This window comes from Phacochoerus africanus, chromosome X, assembly GCF_016906955.1.
Source record: "Phacochoerus africanus isolate WHEZ1 chromosome X, ROS_Pafr_v1, whole genome shotgun sequence".
NCBI classification, from domain to species: Eukaryota; Metazoa; Chordata; class Mammalia; order Artiodactyla; family Suidae; genus Phacochoerus; species Phacochoerus africanus.
The window spans coordinates 4,297,461-4,316,966 of record NC_062560.1 but is presented as its reverse complement, the minus strand read 5'-3'; positions in this window follow the sequence as shown (position 1 = coordinate 4,316,966).

Genomic DNA, 19,506 nt, shown 5'->3' with positions numbered 1-19,506 from the left:
TCCAAGCAGGAAGATGGGGTAAAGTAAACAGGACAAGATGGAGTTTTTAGTATAGAAAATAGAAACAGGGAGGCTAAGGAAAGATGGCAGAAATATGTCTCCCGACACTGAGGGTGAGGATGGGTCTTGGAGCAAAGAAGCACGTGAGAAGAGCATGCTCGGACACACACACACACACACACACACACACACACACACCACTTCCACATTTTACTTATTACCTGTCAGCCTTAAAGAGGGCAGTCCTGCCCTTGGTGACTCTGTGAATGACCTTAGAGGACCTTACGCTGAGTGAAGGAAGCCCATAACAGATGCCCGCATGCTGCAGGATCTCACCTCTGTGTGGACACTAACAGGGGCACACCCAGAAGCACAGACAGGATCCAGCAGTGCTCACCCAGGCCCAAGGCTGTGGGAATGAGGAGCCTTCTTTCAAAGGGTGCAAAGTGTCAGTTGCACTTGAAGAGAAGGTTTTGTAGGTTCGAGAGATCTCACGAGCCACATGCACCTCTGGGAAGATGGGGAAACTGAGGGATGGATTAGATGCATCCATAACCCTGAGTGTGGTGATGGCATTATACAGGCATCTGTCTACATCCAGTCTCCTTGAATTGTACACACTGCCATGTGTGCAGTTCTTTGCACAGCAGCGCTGTGAGAAATGGTGACACGGTACAGGGTGAGAGAAGAAGTGAGAATTGTTCCAGTGTAACTAGGTTGTGGGTAACACTTAAACATTTTTTTTGATTATTGATGTTACAATGATGTTGCAATTTTGTGTCAATTTCTGCTGTACAGCATGGTGACCTTGTCATACATATATATATACATTCTTTCTCTCATACTCTCCTCCATCATGGTCTATCCCAAGAAACGGGATAGAGTTCTCTGCGCTGTAGTGTAGGACCTCATTGCTTATCCATTCTCTTGCATTGTTTGCATCTACGAACCCCAAACTCCCCATCAGTTCTACTCCCTCCCCCTCCCCCTTGGCAACCACACGTCTGGGCTCCATGTCTTTGCGTCTGTTTCTGTTCTGTAGAGAGGTTCATTTGTGCCCTTTATTAGATTCTGGATACAAGTGATATCATATGGTATTTGTCTTTGTCTTTCTAACTTATTTCACTTAGTATGAGAATCTCTAGTCGCAACCATGTTGCTGTAGATGGCATTATTTCATTCTTTTTTATGGCTGAGTAGTATTCCATTCTATGTATGTACTAACATCTTCTTAATCCATTTATCTGTCAATGGACATTTAGGTTTCCATATCTTAGCTATTGTGAATAGTGCTGCACTGAACACAGGGGTGCGTGTATCTTTTTCAAAGAAAGGTTTATCCGGATATATGCCTAGGAGTGGGATTGCTGGATCCTATGGTAGTTGTATATTTAGTTTTCTGAGGAACCTCCATACTGTTCTCCATAGTGGTTGCACCAATTTATATTCCCACCAACAGTGTAGAAGGGTTCCTTTTTTCCACACCCTCTCCAGGATTCGTTATTTGTAGACTTTTTGATGATGGCCATTCCGACTAGTGTAAGGTGGTACCTCATAGTAGTTTTGATGTGCATTTCAGATTTGCATTTGATTTGCATTAATAACTAATGATATTGAGCATTTTTTCATGTGCCTACTATAGCCCTCTGTATGTCTTTTTTGGAGAAGTGTCTTTTTAGGTCTTGTGCCCATTTTTTGATTGGGTTTTTGTTGTTGTTACTGGGTTGTGTGAATTGTTTGTATATCTTGTCGATTGCTTTGTTTGCAGCTGTTTTCTCCCATTCCATAGGTTGTCTTATCATTTTTTTTTTTATGGTTTCCTTTGTTGTCCAAAAGCTTGTAAGTTTGATTAGGTGTGGGTAACATTTTAAATATTGTTCTGCTGATGTTTAAAGATTGCTTTGGTTAGAATCCTTGGCACTTCATACCCTGCCCTGATGAAAATAAACACAGATTGTGGAGTGAATGACAAATTCTCCATGCATGGGCTCAAAGGAAAAGAATACCTGTCTAAATACTTAAAAGTAGAAATATAAGAATCAAGCGTATACCATTCCTAGTAAACTGAAATACAGTATCCAGATCTGGAGAATTGAGATTTTTTTTTTAATCACCCGAAAGTTCAGTAGAAAAGTAATGAATCCCAGTCTCAGTCAGTGAAGGTTTTCTAATACAAAAGTCTCATAAAATTGAGACTATTATGGGCTTCTGTCTGGGGAGGATGAATTAGAGACATACCATCTCCCCACAGATAGCACAGGAGGTTTCCTGCCTAAAATCTTGGCCCCAATTCTGGGGAAGATGATCTACCCTAGAAAACTCCCTCTTTTTTTCTTTTTCTTTTTAGGGTCACCCCTGCAGCACATGGAAGTTCCCAGGCTAGGGATTGAATCTGAGCTGCAGCTGTCAGCCTACACCACTGCCAGAGCAACACCAGATCCAAGCTGCATCTGGGACCTACAGTACAGCTTGTGGCAACACCGGATCCTTAACCCAATGAGCGAGGTTAGGGATCAAATCCCCCCATCCTCATGGATGCCACGTCGGGGTCTTAACTTGAGCCACAGTGAGAACTCCCTCTCCTAGGAAACTCTCAAGCACCAGGCAGTGCATGTTTAGCCAGGACAGACACATCCTGTGTGATGCCAGAACTTAAGGTATCAGTGGCTGTGAACCAGTAAAGCAGTGCTGCAGTTGCTTTGCCCCCACGCCCGGCAAACTCACATCTCTGATAGAATCTTCCTTCCTGACTGCCGCCGAGATAGTCCCACAGAAGGAATTGCCAGACTGAAGACTGACTCACTTGCCAAAAGCCATAAAGCACCTGCAGAGAAAAAACACTGTGATCAAAGGCTGCAGGCATCGTGGTCCCGTGTGTGAAAGCCTCCGCAAACTTCGGGTTATCTTACACAGGTTGTTAAAATACCCATATTGTGCAAAGACAAGAATCCCAGTGATTTTTGCATTTGCCGCTCTTCTCCCTGGTTGATGAATCAGTATTTAATTCCTGTTCCGAGACGGTGCTGTCTTTATGCCTAGAACCTTGTATAACCCCTTCTAGAGGAGGACAAGCTCTGACCTTGCTCATCTTCAGAAGGTGCTTTTCTGTGTTTGGCTTCTTGCTCTTCTGTGTAAGCATCACGATCCACCTCGAGCTGTAAAGGAAGATGCATGTAGGTGCTGGCATCTTTCATCACGCGAGGACATGTTCACAGTGTTTTGGAAGGAGCCAGTCTTTCCTGAGACAGATTTCTCTCTGCGCATCACAAGGAAACCAGTGGGGAATTTATAAAGGTGCTAATAACAGAGGGTCTTCTTACGATCCTATTGTGTATTTCATGGCGTATCTGTTTTTGATATTGTGCAGTGTGCTGTCTTATCGCTCTTGTGTTTTATCTCATTTGTTAGCTGTTTGTATACACACGTATCCAATATATAAGCAGGTATTCTTATACACACATATGCAGATACAGGTATTCCCGAGGGCACACATTGTATGTGAAGTTAGCATGTATTACTTCATAGATATGCATCAGATGTAGTTAACTCTGTGGTATGGTTTTGGTTTTTTTTTTTTTTTTGGCTTTTTTGGGCCACACCTGCCGCCTATGGATGTTCCCAGGCTAGGGGTCAAATGAGAGATGCAGCTGCTGGCCGACACCACAGCCACAGCAACTCAGGATCCAAACCTCACCTTCGACCTGCACCTCAGCTCATGGCAACACCGGCTCCTTAACCCAGGGAGCAAGGCCAGGGATTGAACTCATGTCCTTATAGATACTAGTCCCTGAGCCAGTGGGAACTCCTAGCTCTGTTTTTGATGCTGAAGGACCCCTTTTGAAAAACGAATACAAATTATCTTTTTAAAATTATACATTGTAAATCTTTGTTGCTGGTCTAGAAGTCTTTTGTAAGATTCGATGCTTTTCACTAAGTAAAAACCCTGTTAGGAGGCAAATAGAAATAGACCTCCAACTGAAACATCTGCGGGAAATTGCTGAGCCATCCGGGGGCAGAGATGGTGGCCTCAAGAGTCTAAAAAAAGTACTTTCCTCTGATGAGGGCAGCGAGTACAAAATGAAATGCTTTGTCACAGGAAATAAATGGTTGGATGGTAGCCATTCAGTGGAAAGTAAAACTGATGGAAGCTAGGAGTGCGTTCTCTGCAGAAGTGCCAAGGTTGAAGTTGGAAGCCCTTGAGAAATATCTGGCTTTCCCAGTAAATGCGTCTTCTTGTTCAGACTTAATCTTTAGCTGGTCTCCCCTCAATTGTACGCGGTGCCACCAAAACATAAGATAAGTGTTTAGTCCGCCTAATTCAGTCATTCTAAAGAGCGGTGTTAAAATAACTATATTCTGAGGATGGTTTCTATTCGTGTCCTAAAGGTCCCTTAATTGACTTCTTCTTCCTCCCTCTGGGTACAAAACTGCCAGAAAGAAAAGCTGACATCAAAATGCCATGGAAAAAGAGTAAATACGGGGTTGGGAATGAAAATAAAAATAGACGCACTTGAATTTCATGGATGTTAGTTCTGTGAGGGCAGATCCTCCTCTGCAGCGTTTAGAAGTCCCAGTCTGAGTGTCTGATTCGGAAAAGCACTATTTAGACTTGTCTTATATGTAAAACACACACACACACACACACACACACACACACACACACACACACACACACACACACACACACGCATATATACCAGTGGGTCATTCTGTGTCATTCTGTTTGTGCAGCATTTGGTCGAGAATCTGTACATTCCTGAGGAAGAAGGGTTTTGTTTTATTCTTCTCTTTACTAAATCGCCTGTTGGAGCTTTCTCTTTCATTCAGTAGTTAGGTGCTCAGTGCTTGTCTTGGAATACTTTTTAAAAGTATACAGTTCATCTACAAGTTTTAAAAATAATTTCACGTTATTATATTAACCCCTTGATGGTGACATTGAAACCTGTGAGCAGTTGTAGCATTTTGGCTAATTTGCACCACAAACTTTCAAGGTGAAAATTATATTTTTCTTTCTATCCTTCTTACATTACAGGTTAAAAGATTTATAACCAGATATTTTCTGATATGGGTAGAAGTGACAACTGGAATTATCACCCCAAACTATTTTACAGTACAAATATAGCATTTCACTATAAACAGACTTTTTTCCCATAATGTTTTTGCTTGATAGTTATTACATGCTGCTCAACGTAATGTAATTTATCAACTTATTACTTGTGTTTTTAAGTTGTAAGCATACGTTCTATTTCATCTGACTTTTTTTTTTTTTTTTGTCCTTTTACGGCCGCACCCACCACATATGGAGGTTCCCAGGCCAGGGATCTAAGTGGATCTGTAGCCACTGGCCCACACCAGAGACACAGCAACATGGGATCCGAGCCTTCTCTGCGAGCTACGCCACAGCTCATGGCAACACCGGATCCTTAATCCACTGAGTGAGGCCAGGGATTGAACCCCAAACTTCATGGTTCCTAGTGGGATTCGTTAACCACTGAGCCACGACGGGAATGCCTCATCTGACTTTTTACCACTTCAGTCTCTGAGAAGAATTTTCTCCCAGAAACAAAGAAGGTAAGAGAATCCTTGGATTTGTAAAAACCTACCAATTCTAAGGCAAGGCAAGAGAAGAAAAAATGCTGTCATTGATAAATAACGTTTCCTTATGTTCTGTCAATTTTTCCTTCAGAATCTTACCCAGAATCTTTCTAAGTTCTTAGCTGGGCTGGCAGTGTTAGCACTCCCTAATGTTTTGGCAATTAATTATCGTTCCTTCCCCAGGCTGGAGATTTCCGCCTTTTGCAATGATGTATGACCTTTCCACAAAGAGCCAGTTCTTACTATTGTTGATTTAATTACACAGATGAACTTTAACTGCTGACGGGTATTGCTTCAGCCATGTGATGCAAACGTAGTTGCCTCTTATGTTTTAAACATCAAACCTGGCAGAATCCATTTGTGTTCCTGTTGTTTTTCTTGATAGGATGCTAGGACTTTTTCCTCCTCTTCCTCCTGCTTCTCTTTCTTCCTACTGTTGTAATTGTTATTTTTATTGAGAATGACATGCTTCTTAGCTTTAGACATATCACTTTAGGCCTTCTTGAACCATTTATGTGTGTTTTAAAAGATGGGAATCTCCACAAGCAAAGTTGACTGTCACCTATGACATGTGAAATGAGAAATTTCATTCAGTAATTTATTCCTTTTGGTCAACACTTGCTTTTTGTCTTGAAGCCAATTAAGCATTTTTATATAATCTAAATTCTTTTTCTATCAAAGGGAAAACACATCTGGAAAGAAGAGGGCAGACAATGGCTATCCTGAAAGATAATGAATCAGTACTGAAATACTGTTGATCTTAACACTCGACACTTGGAGATTTTTTTTTTTAATTGAAGTATAGTTGATTTACAGTGTTGCATTCATTGCTGGTGTACAGCGAAGTGATTCATTGATAATAATAAAGAATAGTGTTCATTTTCTTATCCATTATCCCTAGGATATTGAATATAGTTTTTCTCTGTGGTATGCAGCAGGACCTTGTTCATTCATTCTGTGTATAAGAGTTTACATCTGCTCCTCCCAACTCCCAATCTACACCTCCCCTGCCCCCCCCCCCTTAGCAACCACAAGTCTCTTCTCTATGTCTGTGACTCTGTTTCCATTTTGGAAATAAGTTCATTTGTGTTATGTTTTAGATGCCACATATAAGCAATCTCATGTCATTTACCTTTCTCTAACTTACTTCACTTAGTATGATAATCTCTAGGTCCATCCATGTTACTGCTGATGGCATTATTCCATTCTTTTTCATAGCTGAGTAATAGTCCATTGTTTGTAAGGAACACATCTTTGTTATCCATTCATCTGCTGATGGACGGTTAGGTTGCTTCCATGTCTTGACTCTTGGGAATAGTGTTGCTGTGAACATTGGGGTGCGTGGATCTTTTTGAATTAGTTTTCCTCTTTTCTGGATATATGCCCAGGAGTGGGATTGCTAGATTCAATGGTCGTTCTCTTTTTAGTTTTCTGAAGCCCCCTCTATACTGTTTTCCATTAGGGGCTGCACCCACTGAAATTGCCACCAACACACCGTTGGAGATTTTGAATACCCTTGAGTCGCTGTGTGGACGTATTTAACATGCACGTATGTTAGAGTTTGACTGGCATAAACCCGTGTTCTAACCATGATCGTCACAGCCCTGACTCAGTGTCATGACAGTATGAAAGAACGCAGAGTTTATGGAGTCACAGTGTTGCTTTGATGGATGCCCTTGGGGAATAACAAGGGCCTGAGCTTGGTCATCAGGGTCCCCCATCGGCCAGGCTCATCATAACAAACAAAACAAAGACAAACCACCAGCACATCACGTCTGGTGTAGAAAGAAGGGGATGAGGCTGTGTTGAGCATCCCAGCCCCCTGTGGCATTTGCTCTTTCTCTTTGGATTTTGAAACTGTGCTCATTCTTCATCCTTATTACCCTGTAACAGGTCCATCCTGATTTCTGAAAGTGGCTCTTTTCAAATCTGCTCAGGCACAATTGGTTCTTTAGTCCATTGGGGGATTATTCCGTGTGTATCTTTGTGAGGGGAGGGAGAGAGAGAGAGAAGGGGAGAGAGGGAGGGAGGGGGGGGAGAGAGAGAAGGGGAGGGAGGAAGGGGGGAGAGAGAGAGAGGAGAGAGAGAGGGAGGGAGCGGGGAGAGAAGGGGAGAGGAGGGAGGGAGCGGGGAGGAAGGGGGAGAGAAGAAGTGGGAGGGGAAGTGGAGAGAAAGAGGAGAGAAGGGAGGGGGGACTAGAGAGACGAGTGGGGGGAGAGAGAGGAGGGCGAGAAGGGGATGGCTGGAGGGAGAGGAGGAGAGAAGTGGAGAGAAGGAGCAGAGAGAAGAGGGGGGGGAAAGTAGATCAAGCGTTAATGGTCTGTTGAATTTATTGCCAAAATTTTGTATTTTCACTTTGAACAGACCTTGACAGTTCTTCACGTCACCACTCAGGAGACGTTGTATGTGTGCGAAGGGGTCTTAGAAATACACTCAAAAAAAAAATGCAGACAGTGGAGTCCAAAGAGTCTACGCAGGTCCATCTGACTCTTGGATGTAACCAGATGGCTCACCTGGAAGGCAGAGCTGTAGAGAGAGTGTTCGAAGAAAACATTTCTAAAAATGGGGAGTCCTTGCGAGGCCAGGGTCTGTTTGAAGGGGAAAGGAACCAAGGAATGCATATTGGGACAGAAGTTTCAGAGAAAACGCTGACGTGTGGACCAGATAATGCCTCCTCCTTGGGGGCTCAGGCTGTTGGGGAACCTTTGTTGTTGTTGGTGGTGGTGGTTTGTTTTTAAGAGCTTTTTCCCCAAATACATGTTATTGGAATATGGTTGAGTTACAAAGTTGTGTTTGAAGTGTAGGGCAAAGTGAATCAGTTGTATCTCCTTCCTTTTCAGATTCTTTTCCCACCTAGGTGATGGGACAATACTGAGTAGATTTCCCTGTGCTGTACAGCAGATCCTTGCTCTTGATTTATTTGATACATAGTAGCATGTATATGTTCACAGCAAAGTTCTAATTTATCCCCCCCCCCCAGTTCCCCTTTGGTAACAATAAGTTCTGTTTCAACATCTTAAGAGTCTGATTCTGTTTTGTAAGTTCTTTTGTATCATTTTCTTTTGTATCATTTTCAATTCCACATGTTAGTGATCTCCTATAATACTTGCCTTTCTCTGTCTGACCCACTTCACTTGGGCTGACCATTTCTAGGTCCATCCGTGTTGCTGCAAAGGGCATCGTTTCCCTGGTAACTTTGGAAGGTAGAATAAGATGGCAGTTATAAAGAGTAGGAAAGGCATGAACCCAAATTGGTGTATTGGATGGAGGGTCTGTGAACACAGGTAAGACAGGACGGATTCACTAGGAGATGGATTGGAGGCAGTCTAGAAAGCTGCAGTAAATCCAAGATGCAGGTTCAATCTCCTGCTGTTTGTTTCATTCCTGAACTGTTAACAAGTTTTACCCAGAAAATACCAGGTACTTGAGATGAAGCCCAAATGATTAGCTTGTGTAGAGGGGAGAGCAGGTTAATAACATAATTGCATCGTCTGTATTCAATTTAATCATCTAATATGCATTTTCTTTCTTTCTGTAAAGTCATTTTTAAATTAGGTTTAACCTGTACCCTATCATTTGGAAATAATTAAAAGCGTCCTTCTCCGGAAATAATCAAATGGAGAACAATGTTCCCAGGGAGAATTTCCTTGAGTCAGGTGCCCAGTTGAAAGATCAAATCCAACCATACAACGTTATGACCAAGGGCCTTGGGTCCCAAGATGGAAGGGGAGTTAAACATGGGAAAATCAATCCTTGTTTGTTTCTGTTAGTCCATGACCAGAATAAAGATGAAAGCCCATATAATCAGCTTAGTAGATGCAGAAAACAATGAAAAGAAAAAAAAAAAAAACCAAAAAAAACGAAACTAAATAAAGCTTGCTGGGAGGAGTTCCCTGATGGCTCAGTTGGTTAAGGACCTGGCATTGACTGTCCTGTGGCTCAAGTTTTATCTCTAGCCCCAGAACTTCTGCATGCTGCAGGCATGGCCAAAAACAAACAAACAAACAAGCAACCAAAAAAAAAAAAAAAAGCCTCACTGGGAGAATGATAAGCACGTTGAAGCATCCATATACCATGGTTATTATGCACCAAAAAAGAAAAAGTGAGAAAAATTCTGATGTCTGACTAGGCAGATGACTCTCAGGCATTAGGTTGCCTGTGAGGAATCAGATACACATCAGTGCCTGTTTGTGCACTGAGCTTAAGTTGCTATGAAGGTCAACAACAAGCAGGAAAAAAAAAAGAAAGAAAAGAAAGAACTATGATGAAAGAAAACAAAGTCACCATCTTCAGTCTTGGAAGGAGTGTGGGAGTGTTTTTTTCTAGTGGCAACTATTCGCCGTCTCAACAGAGGTGGCCGATTCGCAGCATCATCAGAACACCAAGGCCCACGTTTCTGGTCTGTGCGTTTCACGCCGTCCCCTTCAGTCTCAGTAAGAGGTGAACAAGAAGATGCAACTCAAAAGTGCGGGCGCCGTGGACCTGAGGGGGGAAAATGCAAGGACAGGCAGGAGCATAGAGCATACCGCAGAGCTGCTCTCCTCCAACGAAGGTCTTTGACAGCCCATCCCCATGTCTGTTTCTGTGAATCACAATACAACTATTTAATGGAAAAATGTCCTCTTAAACGACCCGCCTTGGATGCAGTTATTTATTCTTGGAGGGACGCTGGGGTTTTCCGCCTCCTCCCTGGCACCCTTCACGCAGTTCCATGGCCTGCAGAGCAGTGCGTGCAATTGTGCGTGTCTAAAAGCACGATCCAGGAGTTCCCCTTGTGGTGCAGTGGTTAACGAACCCTACTAGGAACCATGAGGTTGCAGGTTCCGTCCCTGCCCTTGCTCAGTGGGTTAAGCGATCTGGCGTTGCCGAGAGCTGTAGTGTAGGTTGCGGATGCGGCTCAGATCCCGAGTTGCTGTGGCTCTGGCGTAGGCCGGCGGCTACAGCTCCGATTCAACCCCTAGCCTGGGAACCTCCATATGCTGCGGGAGCGACTCAAGAAATAGTACAAAAAACAAACAAAAAAAAAGACAAAAAACATAAAAGCACTATCCTCAAGTCAAGGAGGGAGAGCGTTGCCAAAATCTCAGGCTGCCTCTGTGCACCGACACCAAGTGGAAACGCAGAGACAGAGTTGGAGGAGACAGGAAAAAGGCAGCTTGAATGGCCAGGCAAAGAGGGGACACAGCAGGCTAGCGCCTCCAGGACTGTGTCCCCTCTGGAGGCCAGTGAGGGGTCTTACAGTGTCGAGGAGCCGGCTGTGGTCTGCCTTGGGGACATTTTCCTGACCGGTGGGCAGTGAGGTAGGTCATTGGGAGTCAGCATCATCCACCTTCTGGTTCCAACTCGTCTGGGGTCTCTGTGCTGGGGTCCCTTCTCTTTCTGCCGCCAAACGTGATCAAGTGCCCCGCAGGGTGCCGCGTCAGTGCCAGAGGGCCCCATTTCATTAGTCTGCCCTGTCAGATGCTGTGGGACTGGAGGTTGTGAGCCCTGAGGTCACTTATGACATACGCTTCTCCTGCAGCAGGAGTCGCAGTGCTGGGAAGCCCTAGGAGGAGTCAGGACAGTGTCACTACTTCCTGGTGATGCTCCCAGGTTGTGACGAGGACCACCTCTTCTGAAGGAAGCCCTGGCACTGCAATGACCCCACCCAGCCCAGCCTCCTGGGGTCTCTTCCTCCCCGTGTTGACACAATGAAGTAGTCACGGCTCCCTTGTTCCCATAGTAATTCCTGCATCAACCAGGAACAGAACGGTGGGCAGAGATGTGGATGTTTGGCTGTAGCTTTGGAGTGAGCACTTTGATATGTAATCTCTACTCCAGGAGTTCCCATTGGGGCTCAGCTGGTTAAGAACCCAGCCTCGTGTCCGTGCAGATGCTGGTTCAATCCCTGGCCTTGCTCAGTGGGTTAAAGATCTGGTATTGCCACAAGCTGTGGCATAGGTCACAGCGGTAGCTTGGATCCTGTCTTGCTGTGGCTGTGGTGTAGGCCGACACCTGTAGCTCCAATTCCACCCCTAGCCTGGGAACTTCTCTATGCTGTGGATGTGCCCATAAAAAGACAAAACAAAACAAATCTCCAGTCCCGAATATTGTGTCAAAACTTCATTTACACTGCCTCTTGGATGGGTGGGAAAATGACATTTGTTCAGTCTGGAATCATTTGCCATTTTTTCAGGTACTCACCTGCTGGTGACTAGGAAAAAAAAAATCGCCTGTCTCTTTGACATGGTTTAACATCTTAGTGCGACTGTGTACTTTGAATAGTTTTCCTTGGGAAGAAACATCAAGACTGTCAGCCTTCTATCCCCTGCTTCTCGCCCAAGGATGCAGAGGAAAGGAAACCTTTGGGGTGTAGGATACAGGCTGGGGCGGCGGAGATGGTTCTCTGGGCTCCGTGTTGGGGGCCCTGGGGTCCCGGGCACCGCCCTGTGTCCCTCTGGGGGCTGCTTGCTCTGCCCCTCCTCTCAGTTTGAGACCGTCACTGGTGCTGTTCCTTTTTTGCTCTGTGCCTCTGTGCCTCATTCTGGCCGACACGCCCTGGCCGTGGGGACCATGGTGGCGGTGGCTGACCCCACAGGCTGTACCCTCTGTTCATCTGATCTAGGAGCATCCCCCCCCTCCCCCCGCCACCTGCCACTCCCTCACTCCCCATCTCTGGGCCTCTGCTGCGGAGTCCCGTGGTCCTGAGGGTGCAGAGAGGTGCCTCTGGACCCCAGAGTGTGCGAGAGGAGCCGTGAGAGCTTTGAGGGCTTTGTTATTTCAGCCAGGAATGCCTGGTGGAAATCTCTCGCCTTACCCCTGCCTGCTCATTGCACTGGGCCCTGCCGTGGAATTAGAAGGCACGTGGTTTCTTTCTCGTTCACACATTGTCTTCTGAATTGTCGGATGTTGTGGATCATTAGGGGAGGGTGAGACCCGGAGTCAGAAGGAAAGCAGTTCCTACACGTCCGTTTCCCTCCAGGACTCTGGTCACTCAGCTCCATTCGGGTGGAGCCGAGTGGGTCCTGGAGGGGTGTCCCTCGTTTGCAGTAGCAAGGAGAGGCGGGGAGGGAACGGCCAGGAGAAGGCAGTGCATTGCCTGGGTTCCCGTGCTTTTGGTGCTGTTCAGAGATGTACACAAGTCACTCCATGTGGTAGAACTGAACGTGCCTCAAAGGGCCCCTGGGAAGGGCGCTCTTCTCCACGGCGTCCGTACTCTGACTTGCTTACGAAACACAGAAAGGTGGTGAAGTATATGTCACATCTTAGGATTCGCCAGCTCTGTCTGGCACGCTGCTTTATTTCTGACTTTCAGTGAGCCTTGTTGGGGTTACAGCTGGCAGCCTCTCGACAGCAGCCCTTGTCCAGATAAAGGACATCTCTGAGAATACCTCTTAGGTTCTGTCTGAGTCTCTACGGTTTGAAGTCAGCTCCACATTGCATCTTCCTTTAAGGACACTAACGGGAGGAAGTGAGGACTATTTGTGGTCCTCAGTTGATCTCGAGTACAATTGAAATGAGTTCACTTTGGCATTCCCCGTTGTGGCTCAGTGGGTTAAGAACCCAACAGAGTGTCCATGAGGATGCGGGTTCAATCCCTGGCCTCGCTCATTGGGTTAAGGATCCGGCATTGCCTGAGCTGTGATGTAGGTTGCAGATGCGGCTTGGATCCTGCATGGCTGTTTGATGCCTAGCCTGGGAACGTCCGTATGCCGCAGGTGTGGCCCTAAGAAGAAAAATAAAAAGGAAAAAAAAAAAGAAATGTTTATCTTTTTCTTTTCCTTTTAATTTTAGTACATGTTTCTTAACCATAATTTATTTTTACTTTTCATTTATTTTTTAGGCAATCTCTTTATTATAGCTATCCTAAAATGTGCACCTAAAAAGAGGTTGTTTTTATTTTGTATTTTGACGGTTACACTTGACCTGAATAGTAATTCGACATTCATAGTAACATATTTTGAGACATTTTGAAAAATATTTATTTTCCATTTTCTACAATCATAACCTTGTTGACAGGCTTTCAATTTGGGAAGCAGATCTTAACGTTTTAGTGAACAGAATACAGATGAATTGTCGGATTCTCAAGGACATAGCTTGCTAGTGTATATTTTCTCTTTAAGGGGGAAAAGAAGAAAAAACATAAAAACTCAGCATGCATCAGACTCCTTTTTTAGACCTCTGAATAATGCCAGTACACTCTTCGCTTTCATTTTTCTTTTAAAATGTCATCCAACACTGATCTCTGTTAAAAGTGTGTAACTGTGATTTTGGTTAACGTTTAGAAGACACTTTCTTTTCTTTGGTGAACACACTTTATTGACCTTGATGAAATTCAAGTAAAAAGTTATTTTCAGAGATCAAAATAAGACTAATGTAAAAGATACCCTGTATTTTCCAATCAGAAATTGTGGCTTCAAATAAGGTAATGAGCCCATTGCAGTCCCAATTATGACTTATCAGTATATTGGAGAAGATCAATATTTTTGCTCCAAGTAGAGATTTGTATCCCTGTTCAAGAAACGTATTTTTGTTAGACTATTAGGAAGAGAAAGAGGTGACTGTTTTTCAGTCACATGCACATTTACCCTACATATTCCAAGTTTTCCACCGTCACAGTATTTTAATGACTCAGAAAAGAAACACCTCTTGTATTCTTGGTTTTCAGAAAGTGATGAACTTTACATGTATTTTAAACACACACACACACATACACACACACACACAGTTTTTAAAGTTCAGCTCCCTCGCCCATCTGTCCGTAGAAGTGGCAACATCCCTGGCTTTGTGATGGTAAATTGAGGATTACGCCTTGCCCTTATGATGTGCTTCCAAGAAATTATTCTCAGCAGCTTTTGCAGCAGCTGAGGAATTCTCTGTTTCTGATACAGAACCTGTGTCCAGGTCCCTGTAAAGGAAAGACACACGTCCGTGGACACACAGCTGTCCTTTGACACCAGTGGGCAATCCGTCCGCGCGTGGGGTTCAGGTGTCGCTGTAAAAGTGCTTACGTCTGGCCTTCAGACACCTTTCTCTTGACGGAGGTCTCATCACTCAACAATGGTTTGTGAAAGAAGCAGCAAGTAAAACTTTGACTGTTTTTTCTTTATGTATTGAATGAATGAATTGCTTGATTCCCAAAATAATTACTGAATACCCAGCTACAGGTCCAGGCTTCACATATACATCTTTTAGCATCGATCTAATAGGCAGTAGATAGTAGAAGAAATAACTGGTACATTAGAAAGTACTACAACAGGAGTTCCTGTCGTGGCTCAGCGGTAACAAAGCCAAATGAGGTTGCAAGTCCATGAGGCTGCAAGTTTGATCCCTGGCCTTGCTCAGTGGGTTAAGGATCTGGCGTTGCTGTGAGCTGTGATGTAGGTTTCAGAAGTGGCTTGGATCCGGTGTTGCTGTGGCTGTGGCATAGCCTGCAGCTGCAGCTGCAGCTCCAGCGCGGCCCCTAGCTTGGAAACTTCCACATACTCGTGATGTGGCCCTAAAAAAGCACAAAAGAAAATGTAGAACATCAGAACTGCCATCCCTGCAGGTCTCAGCGAAAGGCATTATGTGTGCTTGGTGCCCTGAACTGTCCCCTTCCAATTCGTGAAGACTTGTGTACACTGTATGTTATATGTGTTTGCCCACAATATAAAAAAGATTGGAGAAAAGCGGGGTGCATTCAGAAGACTCTTGCTTCTGTAGTTCGGTCTCATACAAAAGGCTTTTCTGTTTCCTACCAGCTCTGCTTGAAAGCAAGACTTGAAATGAAAAGCTGTTTCCCAGTGACCTAAGAGTATTCCAGAGCAAAGCACAACTATATACACAAGCACATCCTGCACCCACTAAGGCAGCATGTGCAAAGACTGGTATCTAAAGAACTATTGTTAACATGTAAACGAGGAGAAAAAAAGAATGGCCAATAATGTCGAGGAAACAGAACAATACACAAAAACAGACCAAAAAGTAACATAGATTATAGACTTAATAATAGAGAAAAGCATTCAATATTCCTTAATAAATATATCCGTAGTTTTAAGAAGGTACCCAAAGGCAAGAGCCTCCGAAAGAAGGGCAAGAAAATGATAAAACAAACAGTAGTTGCCTTCGTGGCTCAGCAGTAACGAACCTGACTAGTGTCCATGAGGTTGCAGGTTCGATCTCTGGCTTTGCTCAGTGGGTTAAGGATCTGGCATCGCCATGAACTGTGGGGCTAGATCGCACATGCGGCTCAGATCCAGTGTTGCTGTGGCTGTGGTGTAGGCTGGCAGCTATAGCTCTGGTTGGACCTGTAGCCTGGCAATCTTCCATATGCCATGGGTGCAGCCCTAAAACAAAGACATAAAACAGAATTGATCTTCTAGAGTCAGAAGATACACCCTCTGAGATAAAGGTTCTATTGAAAGGACGCAGGTGGACACTGATAAAGAAAAGAAGAGGGAACTTTAAAAAAAAAGGAAGCTACCCTAAATTGAAACATCAAGATTAAAATGACTGATTAAAAAGAGAATGGGATCTAGGTGAACTGAAACTAAGACAACTTTGAGCAGAATAATATGCATGCAATTAGGATTCCAGAGAGAGTGGAAGGGAAGAGATTTAAATGAGTAATGCTGATTTCCCCCCCCTTTTTTTAAATGGCCGAACCCACAGCGTATGGAAGTTTCCAGGCAGGCATTGATTCTGAGCTGCAGCTGCAACAATGCTGGATCCTTTAAACCCACTACACGAGGCTGGGCATCGAACCTGCACCTCTTCAGTGACCTGAGCTATTGCAATCAGATTCTTAACTTCACTGCTTCATAGTGGGAGCTCCTTGTTTTTTCCCCCCAAATTTAATGATGCCTGTAAACCCACAGTTGCAAAAAAATGTCCAGTGAATGTGGAATGGAAGAAAACTGAGCAGAATGAAAGCAAGGCGCATTATAATCATATGTCTGTAAACCAGTAATAAAGAGATTTTTAAAAGGGAGGCAGTGCAAGAAGATTTTCCCTACAGAGGCACAGAGATAGGGATGAGCACACGTTTGCTTTTAGAAACAGTGCAAGCCAGGAAAGAGTGGAGCCCCAGCCTTCAGGAACAGAAAGATCCATTCATGCTAGAATTTTAAATTGAATGGAAATTTCTTTGAAAAATGAAATGGAGGCACGGACTTGTTCAGACACACGGAGGGTGAGAAAGTCTTTGCAGCAGAGCAGTCGACCCAGAGATGCGAAAGATTCTTAGGAACCGCAGGGCAGCTGCAGCAATGAAGGGGAATCTCCAGAGCACTGTGGAGCGTCTTAAGTGACACAGACCGTAGACACAGCGGAATGGGCATTCCTTCACACTCTGAGATAGTTGGCAAATGAGCGAAAACAAACCCTTCTGTGGTTCACGCAGTTAATTGCATACGGAGAAGTAGAAAGTGTAGCAGCAGTAGCACCAAGCTTGGAAGTGTATACTGTTACAAGATTTTGACAGCATAAGAACAACAAAATATAATCATAGTTGCCAATAGACTGGGATAAGGGACATGAGCCGTTAAATATGTGTGAAGTGACCACTAAAGAAATTTCTAAAAAAAAAAAAAAGTAAACAGATAATGAAGAGAAACAGAAATAGTCCAAAAGAAGGCAAAAAAGGAAAAATGCAATAAAGAATGCAGAGAAAGGAGTTCCCATCGTGGCCCAGTGGTTAACAAATCCGACTAGGAACCATGAGGTTGCAGGTTCAGTCCCTGCCCTTGCTCAGTGGGTTAAGGATCCGGCGTTGTCGTGAGCTGTGGTGTAGGTTGCAGACACAGGTCGGATCCTGCATTGCTGTGGCTCTGGCGTAGGCTGGCAGCTACAGCTCCGATTCGACCCCTAGCCTGGGAACCTCCATATGCCGCGGGAGCGGCCCAAGAAATGGCAAAAAGACAAAAAAAAAAAAAAAAAAAAACAGAGAAAACAAATAGGAAGAAGTTCCATTAAACCCTGCATGTCAGTCATCATATCACATAGACGTGATCTAAATGCTTCCATTAAAAGGCAGAGAGGGAGTTCCCGTCGTGGCTCGATTGGTAACAAACCCGACCAGTATCCATGCAGACCTGGGCTAGATCCCTGGCCTTGCTCAGGGGGCTAAAGGATTCAGCATTGTCCTTGAGCTGTGGTGCAGGTCGCAGATGTGGCTGGGGTCCCACGTTGCTGTGGCTGGGGTCCAGACCGGCAGCTGTAGCTCCAATTCGACCCCTAGCCTGGGAACATCCATATGCCTCAGGTGTGATCCCTAAAGAGACCAAAAAAAAAAAAAAAGAAAAAAGAAAAGGCAGAGAGATCAAATTAGAAAGAACAAGATCCAACTATGAGCTGCCCATAAAAACACACTTTGAAAATACAGATGGGTTAAAATAACAGGTGGGAGAAGGTGTGTCATGGAAATACTGATTCAGAGAAAACTGGAGGGGGCCCTGTTAGTACAGAGGCCTGTTTTCAGAGCGAGGGTAGATGAGAGAGCAAGAGCCTCTGTTAACAAGGAGGTGTTGCTCCCTTCGTCCAAAGAACACAACCATCCTAAGTGGCTGCGGACATCATAACGGAGCTTTAAAAGCCAGGAAGCAGAAATGGATGTGTAAAGAAGCAGCACCTCATCCATAAATATGGTCTGAATTTTCAAAACCTCTCTCAAGTTTTATCAAACTAGCACCCAGAAAATCAGTGAGGATAAAGGAATCCTGAGCAAAACCGTGGACATTTGTAGAACACTCAACCTCAGCAGAATAGGCATGCTTCTTATGTGCACGTGGGCCATTCATGAAGTGAGGCAATACATGGCTCATGAAGCGTTTCACTTTAAAATAGTTTATATCATACGGGTTCTCTGTGACAAAGGAATTAAAGGAGCAGTTGATTACATCTGCATATTCCAAATGTTTCAAAACTGAGTGGCACGCGTCTAAGGAATATGTATTCATGTATTCTTACCAAGAAATGAGGTGTTTTTTGGCTGTGTCCATGGCACATAAAAATTCCTATGCCAGGGCTTGAACCTGCACTACAGCTGGGACCAAGCCAAAGCAGGGACCACTCAGGATCCTTAACCCACTGTGCCACAAGGGAGCTCCAATGTTCGGGTGTTCGGCATGGAATGAAAATACAAATACAGTATATCGGAAGCTGACAGCTGGGTTTATTTTATGGATTGTGGGGATGGTAATGCAGGTGGACAGAAACCACATTATCTACATTCATTACCTTTGTCGCTTTTTAAAAATGCACTCAGTAGATCTCAATAAAGCTGGAAAAAATTTTCGTTTTGCTAGGAAAAAATATGTAGGTTGCTGCGCCATGGGAAATTATAGGGATATTTATATGAGTAACCTTTAGGACAGAAGACTGTCTTCATTTTGTACTCGAAGAAACTAGGACGTCAGCCAGATGTAAGCAGAAAAAGGGAAATAATACCCATCAAAGCGGAAACCATGACGAAGCAAACAGATAAAGCATAGCACCTGTCAAGGACACCAGAGAGAGCTCTTTAAGATCAATAGCATTCCTCAGCCAGTGGCCGAGTTGGAAGCAGTTTACCAATACCAGAAATGAAAGAGCTGTTATCACTCCCCATCTCCAGGCCTTTAAAAGATAAGGGAAATTTAAAGCAAGTATATGGAAATTAATCCGATAGCTATAGGACTAGCTGTAAACTTTCCTGAAAAGTAGAGACTCCCACCATTGGCTCAAGAAGAAATAGGTAACCGGAATGGCCATGTAGGTTATTAAATACATTGAGGTGGTTCTTAAAAGCCTTTCTGCCAAGAAATCACCAGGCTCAGGTGGCTTCCCTGGAGAATTCGCCTGAGCTTTTAGTACATAAAAATATAAAATTCTACACAAATTATGGCAGAAACTGTGGAAGAAGAGGAAGCATTGAAAATCGCCTTCTCTAAGGGTTAAATGTACCCTAATACC